At 42.6% G+C, this 16483-nt stretch overlaps 1 protein-coding gene and 1 long non-coding RNA gene across 4 annotated transcripts in view; one reads left to right on the top strand and one right to left on the bottom strand.

Moving 5' to 3' along the window:
• Rnf144b (ring finger protein 144B) overlaps nucleotides 1-16483 on the bottom strand; it is a 158683-nt gene that overhangs the window by 73113 nt on the left and 69087 nt on the right. Inside the window, exon 1 of one of the 3 annotated variants that reach the window (XM_046453429.2) lies at nucleotides 10237-10403. The exons of the other annotated variants lie outside the window; for them this stretch is intronic. The gene's annotated coding sequence lies outside the window, so the exon portion shown is untranslated. Of the gene's footprint in view, nucleotides 1-10236; nucleotides 10404-16483 lie in introns of those variants that run through there. 3 annotated transcript variants of the gene reach the window in all.
• LOC124098569 (uncharacterized) lies at nucleotides 10661-15938 on the top strand. The gene is made up of 3 exons (XR_006853611.2): nucleotides 10661-11659; nucleotides 12198-12293; nucleotides 13565-15938. It is a non-coding gene; the product is annotated as an uncharacterized LOC124098569 (long non-coding RNA).

Genomic DNA, 16483 nt, shown 5'->3' with positions numbered 1-16483 from the left:
AAATTTGTTTTTATGTGGTGCTAAGGATCAAACCTAGTGCCTCTCACATGCTAGGCAAGGGCTCTACCACTGAGCTACAACCCCAGCCCAACAAAATGCTAATGATCTTAATTCATTCATTTCACATGTACACACAGTATATCAGAATACCACACTGTCCACTACAAAGGGACCCCATTTATATTTGTCACATATAGCCTAATAAAGCTGGAGGGGAGGGAGGGAAGTGCCACCATTAGTAAACATGCCATTTAGGAGTTGCATCACTGTAACCAGTTCAACAGGTTCACAAAAACACTCAAAAAAGGTGTTGCTCAAAAAAAGTTAAAGAATTACCATAATATCCAGCAAGTTCACTTCTTGGTCTATACCCAAAAGGACAGAAAGCAGGGTCTCAAAGAGATATTTGTACATCTATTCTATTATTCACAACAGCCAAAAGGGAAAACCAACTCCAGTGTCCATCAATGGATAAGTGAACAAAATATAGTATTTACTTACAAAGAAATATTATTCTACCTTAAAAAGAGATGAAATTCTAAAACGCTATAATTTTATGGGTGAACCTTGAAGATATTATGCTAAGTGAAATAAGCCAGTCAGAAAATGGTAAATACTTTCATTGCATTTAAAAGCCATACCTAAAGTTGTCAAAGTCATTGAGATAAAAAAGTAACTGGAGTTACCAGGTGGTGAGAGGGGGAAATGAAGAATTATTGTTTAATGGGTGCAGAGTTTCTGCATGGGATGCTGAAAAGGTTCTAGAAGTGGAGAGTGGTAATAGCTACACAACCCTTAAGGGATTTAGCACCACTGAATTTATATTTAAAATGGTTGAAATGTTAAGTTTTTATTATGATAAAGATGTTATGAACATTTGTACACCAAAAAAAGTTTTACAGATATTTTCAAAATGTTTAGAGCGTCACTGTTCATTGTATGCCTTCACATATATTATTTCATTTAATCTCTTACAACCAGGATGATTATTTTATTCATTTTATAGATGAATTGAGACATTGAAAAGTTATCAGCCAAAGTTCTCAGAGCTTAATACATGGCAGAGCAACTGTGCCAATCAAGGCTGTCTGAAATATAAACATGTTTCTTGTCACATATGTAAGATTTTACTCCTTAGTTTGTGAGTTACATGCCCAGAGGCTGTGAAATCAAAGTTACAAAAAATGTAAAAACAAATATGTGGAGGTGTTTTGGTACTGGGAATGGAACCCAGAGCCTTGCACATGCTAAGCACATGCTCTACCACTGAGCTACACCCCCACCCCTGAAAATATGTTTATGACACAAAAACCTTTTATGTAGCAAAAACTCGTTTTGTTTTTGTTTTTTAAAAAAGGAATTCTAAGCATTTCAAAGGATGAAATGTGACCCATTCAATTGTGACCCAGTGAGATACAGGAAAGAAGACACATATTTCATTTCTTTTGAGCTATGAAAATCCAAAATGATTGTTCAAAAAAGGAACAATTTATTTTCCTGGTATAATAACATCAATTCCCTAATGTGATGGTTTTGAAACATTTTTCAATCAATGGAAATTTATAAAAACAAAAATCTTCACCAAACTACCACTGTATAATAGAGATTAAGTAGTGCTGGTTCACAGTGGGAGACCCAGGGCCAGTCCCCTCGACCCTCTCACAGCCTCTGTGGCGCCATTACACAGTCCTAAGACCACACCACACACAGTCAGAAAAATGGCACTTTGGGTTTTTCACTTTGGGCAAACTCAACAGTGAATGTTTTAAAAAAATGAATGACACATAGCAGGCATGTCATTTTTAAAAAAAAAAATACTGAACAAGAAATCATTTCACCATTGATTCAAGCTCTTCACACAGTAAACAGGAGAATCCAAAGTCCTCCCAGTGAATTTCCCCATAGCTGTGAATAGTTACGGAGTTTCCTCTTGATCTCCATTTATGCCTTAAGATTCACCAGTCTCCTGTAACCCCAGCTATCTGGGAGGCTGGAGCAGGAGAATTTCCAAGTTCATTGCCAGCCTAAGCGACTTAGAGAGACCCTGTCTCAAAAGAAGAAGAAAAATATTATAAAGGAGACTGGCATGGTGGTGACCCCTATAATCCAGCGACCCAGGAGGCTGAGACAGGATGATGGCAAGTTCAAGGTCAGCCTCAGCAATTTATTTGTTTTTTAAAAATATTTTTTTAGTTGTAGATGGACTCAATACCTTGATTTTATTTGTATGTGGTACTGAGGATCGAACCTGAGGTGGGTGCTCTACCACTGAGCTACAACCCCAGCCCAGCCTCAGCAATTTAGCAAGGCCCTACCCAATTTAGAAAGATCCTGTCTCAAAATAAAAAAATAAAAAGGCCTGGGGTTGTGGCTGATTACGTGATTAAGCAACCCTGGTTTCAATTCCTGGCACCAAAAAAAAAAAAGTTTTAAAAAGTTTTGAGGGTGTAGCTCAGTGGTGGAGCACCCCTGGGTTTAGTTCCCAGAACTGGGGGAAAAAATAAAAAAGTCCACCAGTCTCACCCTCACAACCCAAACTGCCTCATAAGTGACACAAAGCCCAGTGCGTGTGTCCACAGGAGCACTAAGGACACACTCCGAGCTTCACCTGCCCCTTTGCCCCTATCACCAGCCACACCTCCATGGAGCATGGGCAACTCACTCCCATTCCTCTCCATGTTTTCAGAAAAGTCTTCCAGAGATGCTAACTCACTCCCTGGTCTACTGGCTTGCTCCACTTGTTCTTCCTCATACCCCACATTTTTATCTAAGAAAGTGATTTGAATTACACACCTACCACTTGGATTTAAAAGGTAACAATTATAATTATTTTTACAGGGATTACAGATGTAACTGTGATTCTCATTGGGTGTTAAGAACCCCTTGGGTAAAGAATTTTGGCAGAGAATGTAGGGGCGTGTTGGAAAGAAGAGAAATCTGGCAGCTGCCTTTAGGTTTAAACTTTCTAAGACCGGTGGCAGTTTTCAGTGGCTTACATATCCCCAGCCATACAGCAGGACAGATTGGCCAGGCCACCTAAGAAAGGAAGCTGCTCAAACCATCTGATCTCACACTGAACTACCAGGAAAAGAGAATCGGCAACTCTACCTGCTCCAAGGGGGTCTTGCTCTATATAAAGTGTTCATCATATGAGAAGCAAGTGCCATCAGATAGGAAAAGAGCAGGAAAGTCACTTTCCCCCTCACGTGTTTTCATTAGAATCATCAAAGAAAGGACGGCTTCAGAAGGCGTGCAGGAAGCACAGGATGGATAAGGAATTTTCATCTCTGCTGCCAGCCTGAAAAAGCAATCTGCTCCCCTAACGCAGAGGGTGAGGAACCAACGTACAGGGTATTTTTTAACTAGTGTAGTTTATGCCCGTTTTACTACCCAGAATCAAAACACTATCCCTTGGCACAAAAAAAGATAATGTAACTGGAAAGGACAGCGTTTTATCAGAATGCTAATCTAGTTATTTAGAAATATTTACACCATTCCGCAAAACCCTGAAAACTTGGATTAAACTCACAAAGCACAAACAGACTAAGAAAAATAGAAAAACCATTGGAATGAATCAACCAAACACTATTGATGTAAGAGAATGTATGCAAAACTCCACTGATCCATGCACAGGCCCTAATTCCAGACTATACTCTGAAAGTCTAAGGGTGACTTGAGAACAAGGAACAAGAAGGAATAGGAGACACCTGAATATTCTCAAATGTTTATATGCCCTTACAAGACCTTGAGTTGTCCTATGAAGTAGCTGGGAGAGCAGATGTGGATGCAGACCCTCGGAGGGGGCTGGCAGAGGGGAGGGATTCCAAGAAGGGTAGGTGGTGGGAGGTAAGGCTGAGGGCCACCTGTGTCACAGGGAGATTCTCAGGAAGTCAGTGCTCTAGTGGAAAAGGAAGAGGTATCAATCCTAAGACCCATCACTGCCTTGTTGGGAAAGGTCTCCCAACTCCAGCTAAGAATGGCACTCCAGACAGCAGCTACCATGCAACACAATCTGAAAATCGGTATAGTAGCCCCTTTGTATCCTTGGGACATTAGTTCCAGGAACCCCTTCAGATGCCAAAATCCACAGATGCTCAACTTCCTTACGTGAAATAGCATAGTATTTGCACATAACCTCCAAGCATTCTCCCATGTAGTTTAAGTCATCTCTAGAGTACGTATCAATATGAGGGAAATGCTGTATAAGATGTTAATTATTGAGAAAATAATTACAAGAAAAATATCTGTATGTGCTCAGTACAGACTCAATTTTTTTTCCTGAATATCTCTGATCCACAACTGGGTGCATCCTCAGATTGAACAGGTGCGGAACGTGCGGATACAGATCAAGTGTGCTACATTGACCTTGGCACTTCTACCCAATAGAGAGCTTTATTTAGCCACTGGTTCATGTTCTTAACAGAAGCTATTGGGAACTGAAATGGTACTGGCTGTTAGTGAAGGGCTGACCAGCATCAATCATTAGCCATTTGCTGGAATTCCACCCAAATACATCCTGGAGTGCAAGGTGGACCCCTGGCTAGAAGCAGAAGCAAGACAAGAGGGTGATGAGGACAGAGCTTAGGATCAGGAACCCAGAGCAATGCTCCAACCAGCTCAGTGTCGTGAACACTGATTAAGTCTTTGGCCAGTGCTCCCGTCATTCAGGGACAAAAAGAACCAGTGCATATCAGCAAAATCAGAAAGCTCTCATGTGCCCCAGGAGCACAGGAACCAGTGGAGCACCAGCAGACTCGCTCCAGAGAAATGCATGCTCTGAATCCATGGAATGTTTGACAGAATAATGCTCAAGGCCAGTGCGTTGGTGGACATGCGCGGCCACACAGAGCATGCCCTGTCGTTATTTTAATAATAACATAGATCAGAAAATATTCTCTGACAGAAGCAATCCCAAGAAACACTTGGCTCATAGATGCGATGGAAATAAATATCCCCTACTCAGGACGTGTGAGGTGGCAGCATCGTAAAGCATTGCTCCTCATGGTACCTTGTGAGGTAGGATGGGGAACTTCGGTCCCTCCCCGTTTCACAGCTTATTTGGAGGTGAAAAGGCATTTCAGTCCACAACTCCTGTTTAGCATCTTCCTCTCAAGATTCCAGGATGACAATGAGATCATAACTTTGTAACCTGCAGGCCATTATCTTCTAAATATGGAACTGATCTGCAAATACAGCTAAGCATCCCCTGAGGACAGGGACATGTCACTGTGTGAATATGGCAGAGTGCACTGCAGATGGCAGAAGCCAACTCTTGTGATGTGACCATCAGACACGGTGAACAGAAGGCATGAGAAGCTGTGGCCAGGTGACACTGCTCGGGGCTTCACAGTGGACTTTGTTTTTATAATAAGTAAAAGTAACCTTCCAGTACCAATGAAAAGCATGATATAGTAAATACGTAAACCAATAACGTAGTTGTGTATATCAAGTATTACATATTGCACATAATTTCATGTTATTGTCTTTGTACACCTGGCAGTGCCGTAGAGTGTTTACGCCAGGATCACCACAAACATGTGAGGAATGTCTTCTACCACCAGATGGCTGTGACATCACTAGGTGACAAGAACTTTTTAGCTCCACTGGAATCTGTGGGACCACCATCATATATATGGTCCGCCATTGGTTGAGGCGTTATATGGCACATGACTGGGTATCCTCTTTAACCATTTTTTGGGGGGCAGGGGTAATACCAAGAATTAAACTGGAGGCACTCAACCACTGAGCCACATCTCAGCCCTATTTTGTATTTTATTTAGAGACAGGGTCTCACTGAGTTGCTTAGAGCCTCGCTTTTGCTGAGGCTGGCTCTGAACTCACAATCCCCCCTGCCTCGGCACCCCCAGCTGCTGGGATTACAGGCGTGCGTCACCGTGCTCGGCCTCATTAACCATTTTTGTGGGTGGAAAGAGCAAGGAGGAGCACATTCAATACCAACAAGAATTGTTTTCTAAAGTATCTCTTTGCTGTTTAAAAGTATGTCACAAATAAGATTCTTGACTACTGTTTTAATGAGATCTAATTTTAAAGTTTTTTTCCTACAAAATAGCTATGGAGGGAGATTTGAGAACATGGCCAACAGAGCACATGACTCTTTCTTTGACTCTTCTTGGCATGTTCTCATTACACTACAGGGTAAGGCCCAAGAGGTGGCAATCCATTCCGACTCTGCTAACAATACAAACTTATCAAAGAAGGTAGGAGTGAATGGGAGACAGGGACAGGCTCCAGATTTGGGGCACTGCAACTTCACACCGTCCTGGAAGCTCCCTCCTGAACACCACCTGGCCCTGCCCACTCTTTTTTAATCAGTGGTTCCCCTGCCTCCCACACCTATTTACACAGCCCTGCTGAATACTTTTCTTCCCCTGCCTGGCAGAACAACAAAGCTCCCAAGCAGGAAGGAAGGCCGCTGACTGGCAGGTCAGACAATGAGGCAATGAGAAGATCAAGGAGAAGTGGTATTCAGAAAGCCCCACAGAGCAAGATTCTCATTTCTTGGGTCAGGATATGAACATCTAAATCAAAAATTGTTCTGCAAATGTATAAAAGCCTGACTAAATAGTACCCTTCCTATAAAGGCTGAAAACTTCATATAGAATTTTTAGTTAGAAATGAGTTTAAAACCAATTTGGAAGCAGAGTCTCCTCCCTCCCATGCTGAGCAAGGTCTGGGGTGTTTATTTGCAATGTCTTTGCCAAATAAGGTTCTTGCAGCTGGAACCCAGAGTGCAGGAAACAAAGTCAACCCACAAAGAACCAAATTCCACATGTCAGGTGGTAGGGATGGAAAGGTGATTAAGCCCAGTCCCTACGTACAAAGGGGAAACTAGTTGGGGAGGTTGTCAACAGATGATTTCAAATAGCCACAGAGAAGAATCCGTGGGTTTATGGTTTCAGCCACAAGCCCATCAAAGAGAAATGAGTTATCTTATTCTGTCTTCCAAGAAAAACAACAGGTTGACTAAGGGATAGGACTCAAACTCACGACTTCAGAGAGATTAGTGAGGTCTGGGTCTCGAAATACGCTTTTTAAAAAATATTTCTTTTTAGTTGTAGACAGACACAATACCTTTATTTATTTATTTATTTATTTACTTACTTACTTACTTATTTTTAGATGGTGCTGAAGATCGAACCCAATGCCTCACACGTGCTAGGCAAGTGCTCTACCACTGAGCCACAACCCCAGCCCTCAAAACAGCTCTTAATTGATACTCAAGCCATGCCATCAAAGTCTCTCTTGCTATGAATAAGGGAATTGTGTTTCACTTAAGTTGTGTTTCCTATCAAGAAAGGGAGCCTATCCCAGACGGGAACTTTCTTGTTCCAGGTTGGAAAAGCATTGGTCACCTTTACTCTCTACAATGTGTCATTTTCCATTTTTAAATAACTAGTACAGTATGATACATTGGGTTAAGAAGTGCTCAACAACCAAGTATGTAGCAAATGCCAAGTGAATACAAATAAAATATTTCTCCAAAGCCTCCTCTATATGCTTAAAGGTCGAAAAATAAAATTGAGACATTAACTAACTGAACTTAGGTGCTTTTATTGCCTCTTGGAGTTACTTAAGGCTCAAATGACATCAGAGAAACATTCCCCAAACAAACCAAAAACAACAACAAAACCACACACAGAGGAAAAACACATGATCAGGATGAAAAACATCAAAGTAGTTTTCACACTCTGGTAAAACAACCTGAATTAAGAATGACCACCCAAGTCCAAAGCCACTGCCAAGATTATCAGAATCTTTACAGACAAGAGACCACAATTCACACCCTTTAGGTCCCCAGCATCCAGCATAGTGCCTGGCAAACAGTCATCACCCAACAGTAGAGTGTTGCTTGTACATGGAGGAGAAGAAATATTCAAGACCTGGTTCTCACCTGTACTCACTTTCAATAATTCAAAACTTAAAATATTGATAAACAAAGGTATAACTAAGGAGCTTCTATAAGTTAATGCAGAAATCCCTGAAAAAAATGTCTGGTATTCTGAAGCAATCACTGCAAATACCCACTCCCCAAAGTGGAAAGCATGATTGAGTGGCAGCTTGGCCCCTTTCCCACATTCCAAATAATCAGTTGCACAAAGTAGGTTCAGTCCCAAAACTGTTTGGACTTTGTTCTTCCAGTCAACATCTGGGTTCAACCTGATTCCTAACCTCTACCTCCAACTGGAGACTGCAAACACGAAGAACCTCACTCAACAAGAAAGTAATGTCACATCAAGGGCAGGGGAAACACAGAAGCCACTCTGCAGAGATAGAAATGTTCTAAACACCTGAAATATTGAAACAACCTTTTAAGAAGGGAAGTTGAATACCTTTTCTGATGAAAAGTACTCATAATTTTGGAGAGAAAGATGTCTTCTGGGAAGCTAGATGGTCTTACTAGGTAGATAAAACAAACTTTTTCTTTCTAGAAAGAGCATACTTTTCTCTTTGCTGTAGAATATGGTTGCAAAAACCTGGTTCATAATCTGAGACCCAAAAGCTGATTATTTTTACAAGACAGGTCTTAAACTGACCTAGTTTAGAAACCTGAATGCCTTTAAATCGCAAGTGAACTGAAACCATTCATGAGAATGGAGCTTTTGAATGCTGAGAATGTTCTTCAGGGCTCAGCACGAAGATATTTGGCATAATGACTGTAAATATTTGTAAAACTCTGGGTAAATTGACAGTGTCTGACCACACTCAGACCTTCCTTCCAGCGCAGTAGTACAAGAGCAAGTTATCTAGGGTGATTGGTTTGGAGCTCTTTTTTTTTTTTTTTTTTTTTTGGTTGAGTTTTTTGGTTTGTGTGAGATTAAAAGCCAAGTAACCCAATTCTGCCCCTTGACTTTTTTTTCATATTCACTATATATGTTTAATTTTCTTTTAAGCCATCAAGTTAGTCAGAGTACTTTTGAAACAGGCATTTTTCTAAGTTGATGCCCACCACAAAGAATAAAATACCCTGCCAAAGGCGTGGAAGGGCAGGGCAGACGTTAGGTGAAATCACAGCCTTGAATTTCATAATACAATTATCTCCAAGTAGCTTTGTGCATCTGCTAGAGATTTCTCTTTTTCTCTCCTTCTCCTCCTCCTCAAGATAGTTTTAGAAATACTTAAGGAACTGCTACCCATGAAAAGGACCAATGTTCAGAAGGAAGGGCACAGCAAGGAGGGGAGAGAGTCAGAGAGGAGTGAACCATTGAAGGGACCAGAGCCCAGGAAGCTCAGCAGCTCAGGGGAAGCTGCAGCAGATGCTTTAATTAGCCAGCAACTCAGTGAAGACCGGCTGGGTTCCTTTTGCCTCATCCACACCCTGAAAACTGAGTCATCACAAAGTTCATTTATTTTGCTTCTGGGTATAGACACCCCTAATCTCCTGCTTCAGAAATGTTAAATGCATTATCCTGTAATTCATACCTCTGGATGTTCAAATAAACACCCAGAAATGGCAAGCCAGAAGAATACTGATAGTCCTTATAAGGCTCCCCAGCCTATGTTTTGATAAGATATGTGGGACAGAAAGCAATAAGAAACTGACAGTCTATAGTGGAAACATTTATTCAGAGAGAGGACTTCACCCTGAGAAATCTGTATGTAAGAAGTGTATGCGTCAGGAGCAGATTCACAGCAGAATCCCTGAAACTAATGAGAAAAGCAAAAGGTACCCTGGAAGGGGTAAGCAAAAGATGCCTTTTTCCTGTTAAAACAGAAATCAGTTTCCTTTTAACTTAAACTTGAGGCTACCACAGAGTTTGATTCTGTTTTATACAAATTGTCAGAATAACCACAGTGATGTCTGGCCAAGATTCCAGGATTAACCCAACACTGTATCCATAGCTCTGTGTGTCAACATATTGCCATGCATTTCCAAATAACAGAAGGTAGACATCCAAGATCCTGCCAACTTTTATTCTCCCCCAAAGATCCAGGGAGATTTGATCTAATCTTCAATTTTATGATACCTTTGTTACAAATGAAGCTAATGTATTTTCACCTTTAGGAAGACATCTATTTTTAAAAGTTAACAGGTGTTTAAGGCATTCAGAATGCATGCAGTGCTGTATGGTTTCAGCACTAGAAACAGAAAATGAAGCCAAGCGCCAAGGTGTCACCGTTGCCTCGCTTCTCTCGCCCGTCTCGGTCCCTTTTCGTGGACTAACGAGGCTCCAGGCTTGCACCGCCTGCAGCCCCGGAGCCGCGCTCTGCACCTACCTGGCAGGAGGGCAGCGTCCCTCTGGCCGCAGTTCCTCAGCGGCGGGTCCTGCGCGCACCGCCAGCCCGAGCTGCGCGGCCGGCGCCGGGGAGGGGGAGCTCTTCCATTCCTCCCTGCCCTGGGCGCTCTGCGGCTGACAGCTCCTCACTTGGCAGGATCGCCAGCGATCGCGCGCCCGGACCTATCGGCGGGGAAGAGGAGGAGTCCCCGCGCGCCTCCCGGCCTGGCCGGCAGGGCGACGCTGGGGACCGTGCCGGGCGGCGGCGGCGCTGGGAGCCGCGTTTATTTATACAGGAAGCTCAGGCGCCGCACTTCCTACTTCCCATCTGGGTCGCACTTCAAGGCAGGTGATGGCTTAACCCTGTCCGAGCCCGGCTGCCGCGCCCGGCTCTCCGCTCTTGTCGCCGCCCGGGGGCCAGGACCTGGCGCGTTCGCCCGCCGGCCGCGGCAACCCCGAGCCCGTGGCGCACCGCAGTCCAGCGCCCTGCACCCGCCTCGCCCCGCCTCGGCGCTTGCGCCTCTCCCTCTGCGCACAACCGCACAGGCCACCTCCCCGGCTGCCCAGCTCCGGTCTCCCTCCTCCAGCGGCCCACGCCGGCCTTCCACCTCCCTGTTTCCGTACAGCACCTCCCGAGCTCATCACAACAGCTGGCACCTGACCTGTCCTTTTGCGCCTAACGACAGAATTAGAATGTGGGGACATCAAGGCAGCGAACAGTGTCAGCTCGCCTCCTAAACCGCAGGCACCGGCCTTGAGGAAACAGTGGTCTGCGAGGGTGTCATGGAGGGGCTCTGTCAACAAGTTATTCAAGAAACACGTGGGAACTTAACCAGCTGTACCCTTAGGTAAAGCCGCCTTCCACGACGTGCCTTCCTCACTCCAAACTCTGGACATTTGTGTGACATACATGTGGGTGACACACGTCCTGGCTTTCCACACCCGCAAAGGTCACCACCTCAGGAACGTTGTAAGTTGGAACAGTCCTTCCTCCTTCATGGTGTCTTTTTGTGCTCTCTCAGCAACCTCATTCTACTTTTGTAACCACTGTCAGGACACTTCTTCCTGAAAGGAACTCCCAAGTCTTAGGGGAAGGGATGTGCAGCGCAGTGACCCTGCACAGCAGGCGCCGCTCCAAAGGCCAGGAGCCACCTGCTTCTCAGCTCACGTGGAAGCAAACTTCCAGGTCAAAGCCAAGTGCTGAAGAACCCAGCTAACTACTGTGATGCTAGGACCTGCAGCAGCACCAGCCCACTGGAGCAGGAGAAGGAACAGAGGACTGGGCAGAGGAGAGGGCAGGAGAACACTCCCAAGCCCCCAGCCCCAGCAAGGAATGTCATCAAAGCATATTTGAGCCTGAAAAGTCCTTCGAGCTATTTTAATCCAAACACCTCATTTTAAAGACAAGAAAACTGATGCCCAGGGTGAGTTAAGTGGTTGGCCAAACCAGACCAGAGCTGACACAAGACCTAAATCTTTATTGCATGAGAAAAAATTGCATATTAGTGAAAATCACCCCCAAAGGATATCTAATTTCCGATTTAGCAGTGGCTTAGGTTCTAGATAGCTTCCTCAAGAAATTCTCTTGCTATAGTAACCATTGTTGATGGACAGCAAACAGGAAAGATAAGGTCCCCCTAAGAGGCGGCTTTTACTCGTTAGTGTTGATGCACATCTTCTGAGCCTTGAACCAAAGTTCAACAGAGTCCACTTTTTAAATTACCACGCAATTAAGTCATCATCGCTTATCTGTAGAATAAAGGTACGAAGTGGCTGCCAATATGAATAAAAACATAGGTTTGACAGTAATCCCACTGGCTGTCATCACAAAAATTTTATATAATTGGATAACTTCACCACAAATTATTCCAACCATGAAAATTTATAAAAATTGCAGTCAGAATTTAATAAAACGAAATGAACACATCCAACACTGCAATATAATGCAAACAACTCTTTCAGATCTCCCTAAGACATCCACAATGTGACTGAATATCATTCCCTTGAGCACTTATTGATCTCCTCCAAGACAAGCTGCTAGTGGGGAGGCAGATACAGGTAAGTTAAACATGGTCCCCATCCTCAAAGACTTCTCAATCCAAGGTAGGAATCAGACAAGTAAATCCATTATCAGAATGCTGTGAGGAGGGATGTGATGGATGGCCATAAGCTCCGAGTGGCACGGGAGCAGAGAAGAGTAATTAATGGAAGGGGGTTGATGAAAGGATCAAAGAAGGCTTCTAGGACAAGGTGACTGAAACCCGGTGTCCTTGGGCAGCTGAGTGGGGAAGGCAGACAGGGTGAAGCAGGCAGAGCAAATGGTTAGTGCAAAGTCTTAGACAGATTTAGGTACAGCTTTTCCTAGTTTAGGAAGAACAGTTGCATTCAGAATAGAAGAACAAAGACCTGAATGAATGCAGTGACAATTTTGGTTTGAAAAGGAACAATAGAGAATTCAGAAGCAGAATTGGTAAGATGTGGCATTAATTGGATATGACAGGAGAGAGAGAGAGAGAGAGAGAAGAGCCCAGATCGCGACTTCACCAAGAGTGGGAGTTAAGGAGATGCAATGAGCAGGACGATGAGGCTTCACTTTACACCCTGCAGAATCTCAGGGGTCTCTGGAGCACAGGAGAATTCTCCAGCAGGCCACCAGAGAGAGATCTGGTGGAGTGCCTTATGGAAAGTGCCATCATTGAGGTGGTGGTCATGGATGAAATTACTTAGAGGATAAGTCACCCACAAAATGTAGCATCCTGTAGAGGGAAGCAGAGGCTTTGGACCTAGACAAACTCTACTGCCCACTGGTTATTATATAACCTTCAGTAAACTGTTAACATAAACTCGTTTTTTTTCTTCTTCTTTAAAGTAAGAAGAATGGTTTTCATCTTATAGGTTATTGTTAAAGTATATGAGAGTTTGTAAAGTAGCTAGCACAGTCCAGATGGGATAGAAATACCTGTATTGTACAAGTATTGGAAGTGGGGCAAAAAATGTCACATCCTGGGGTTGTGCAGTACACAACCTGCTCAGCTGTACATTGTGGTCCTAGCCTGATACACAATAGAACTCAATCAATCATATTCTGTTGAGAGCCACAGTTTAGTGGGAATGAGGCCTGGCATTTTGCTAGAGGGAATGGTTGAAAGGTGACCCTGCTCTGGGAATAGGGCGGCTCTAGGATTAGGGCGGATCCTGCTAGGAATAGGGCAGCTCCAGGAGAACTCTCGGGAAAGGTCCCTTACAAACTTAAATTCTCTCTACGACTTAGGTAACTGATACTCTTCTTCTCCCACCTTCTCCTCCACCCCACCTTCCTCTTCCCACAGAAGAGTGAATCACCAGATCCTCATTGAACTCAGAGCTGGACGGAACTAACAAATACCATCTGAATAGATCAGAGAATCAGAAGTTAAGGCACAGAAGCCAGGGTTGGAGGACAGTAGGGAGGGGTCCAGAAACTGCTTGAGGCGGGGCTGCAGGTGCCAGGCGTTGGGGGAGCCCGTCTCATGTTATATGAGAAAAAAAATCCCCCTATGCTGAAAAAGTCCACTTTCCTTCCAGATTTACTGCTAGTCACGGGAAGTCCTCCCTCCACAGCCTCCATAACATAGGTCTCAAGGGAGCAGGCTGCTGTTTTAATGTGTCTTCCAGGCACACATCATAGTGGGGCCCTCATAAGGAGCACCTTGGGGACTTTTCCAGTGTAGCAACAACCACAAACTGCATGTGACAATGTTCACATTTCCAGCAAAATGGGGTCACAAAGAGAACTCTGTCTTACAAACCAGGTTCCAGACGCAGATCCTCCTCAATTCCCTGGAGGTGAATCCTGTTCAGATCACATACAGGATGGCCTGCTCAAAGAAGCAGTCACCACCAGATGCAGTGTGTCTTTGCAAGGAGCGTTCTTCCAGGGGCCTCACAACAACTCCTGAACTCTGATTGTGCCCAACCACAGAACTATACTCACCTCATGAAAGCCACTATGTCCCTAGTTGCAAGTAATGATCTCATAAGGAGTGAAGAAAATAATTCACTGTCTAGGGCCTTCTCTAGTCAGACCACAGGCCTGAGGAGCCGTTTCTCTGCTCCTCAACTGTGGCACCTGGGGTATTCTAATGATTAATTCCTGTATCTCTTTCAGTCATCTTTGAAAAGGGTATTGGAATTGTTTGGTTAGCTTTCTACTAACACCAGCCCCTCACTCAATGCTGTACCAAAGTTAACAGCCCTGGTGTCTACTAAACGTTTTCCTTTGGGCTCATTTAATCATATATCGTGCACACAGGCACACACACACCCTCACGCGCACACACAGCATCTTAGCTTAACTCTGTGAATCGCCTCTTCTTCTTCTTTGTCCAAGTTTTGCTTTAAAATAGTTGATATTTTTCTCATCAGTTCATAAGAGTTCTTTGTAGCTTTTAGTTATTAACACTTTTCCTGCAATGTATTTTACAGATACTTTTTTCAGAAATAGCTGGTTTCTACTGATTTGTGTTACTTTTCCATGCAATGGTTTTTGATTACATAAGCAAGGATACAGGGTTTTCAATATGTTTTAAAAATATCCTTCAGGATACATTTCATAGTTAATAAATTTGAAATTGGTGACAGTTGACTCTTTTCTGTAGACCATAATAATTTTAATTAAGAAAATACTTTCTTCAGTACTCAAATACCTACCAGATTCAGGAAAAATTCCAAGTGAAATATAGTCTTCATTTTCCTGTTTTGATATTACAGTATGTAAAGTTATTTTCAAAAATATTATCTTTTGCTTATGTTACCTTTTCTTGAAGAAAAATTATGACAACGAATCTCATCAAACAAATTGTGTCTATTTATAGTTCTGGTTACTGTTTAACCAAATTTAGATACCTAGAAATCACAGGCCTTCTAACGTTCAGTATACTTTGAATTCTGCTAAAAATTATAAATATATCCTGTTAAAAACAGTAGTTTCATGAAAAGATTCTTACAAGTCCCAGTATTCCACGTACAATTATAAAACTTCCAAATGAAAGCCTGTGTGCTGTGTTTGAGTTCTTATTATCTAATCTGCTCAGGTTCTACATTGTATTTATAAGGATAAACTCTGGCTGGGAGTATAGCTCAGTTGGTAGAGTGCTTGCCTTGCATGCATAAGGCCATGGGTTCAATCCCCAGCACCAAAATGATGATCAGTAAGGATAAGTTCTAGTGCCCTCCTGTTTGCAAGCTTAATTTTCCATTAGTGCAATTTGTAAAATTTCAAAAGGTGACTATTTTGCCTACTTATCTTAATTAAAAATTTCCAACAAAATACAACCAAAACTTTCTTTTGCAAAAAGAAAAAAATCCATATTATAGTAGGCACAGACTTACACAGTAGCTCTTCAAAGATTCAAAACATTCCTAAAATCAGATTGATAATGGTCTGCAAAGAGGAAAAAACATGTATTACCTCCTGAAGGATGCTTTATATGCAACATTGGTTTCGTCACAAAAAAATTGTAATTCAACTACTTAGCATATACAGAAAAATACTGATGAATTTTGGCAACTATTTTTATTGCAGTAGAATATTTCTATTGCAATGGGTTACATATGTCATTTTCTGCTCCATGGATTTCTTTCATAAGCAATTCCATTGTTTATATTCTGACACAAAATACTTATTTGCATGTTCACAGAAAAAATAAATAATTTTCAGTGATTGCCTGAGGCTGGATGGAAAGGTGGGTGTTGACTGCAAAGGGACACCAGATCACATGCAGGGAAACAAAGTGTTCTACACTGCATGGTAGTGATGGTTACCCAGCTGCATAACCACTAACGCCCAACAAGCTAGAAACTTAAAATGGGTGACATTTCTGATATGCAAATTTTACCTTCATGAAGCTGTTTAAAAAAATAAATTTTAGTTTTGATGATAAACTTTGAGACCAAATTTACATTCGAATTCACAGTGATATAAGTATTTAAACTGCAGTAGAATGATTTTTCTAAACACCTAACTTTGTTAAATTAGATGAAAATCAACCTTTCAAGTAATAAACCAGTCTTCTATTTGAAGCATCTGGTAATCTTAGTGTAAAACAGCGTGATTTAAAACTGTATATAAATTGCTCTTCTACTAGTGGAGTCATCCACATTAACTTTAAATTCACTTTTCGCACATGCATAAGAAAACATAATACTGATGATGGGTGAAATGCATCTAGGAAAGTCATTTGTTCCAAATGAAGAGTCCTGCTTCCCAG

This window comes from Marmota monax, unplaced genomic scaffold (assembly GCF_021218885.2).
Source record: "Marmota monax isolate L192 unplaced genomic scaffold, Marmota_monax_Labrador192_F-V1.1 WCK01_AAM20220418_F8-fsc00029, whole genome shotgun sequence".
In the NCBI taxonomy this organism is placed as follows: Eukaryota; Metazoa; Chordata; class Mammalia; order Rodentia; family Sciuridae; genus Marmota; species Marmota monax.
This window is presented reverse-complemented; position numbering and strand designations above follow the sequence as displayed.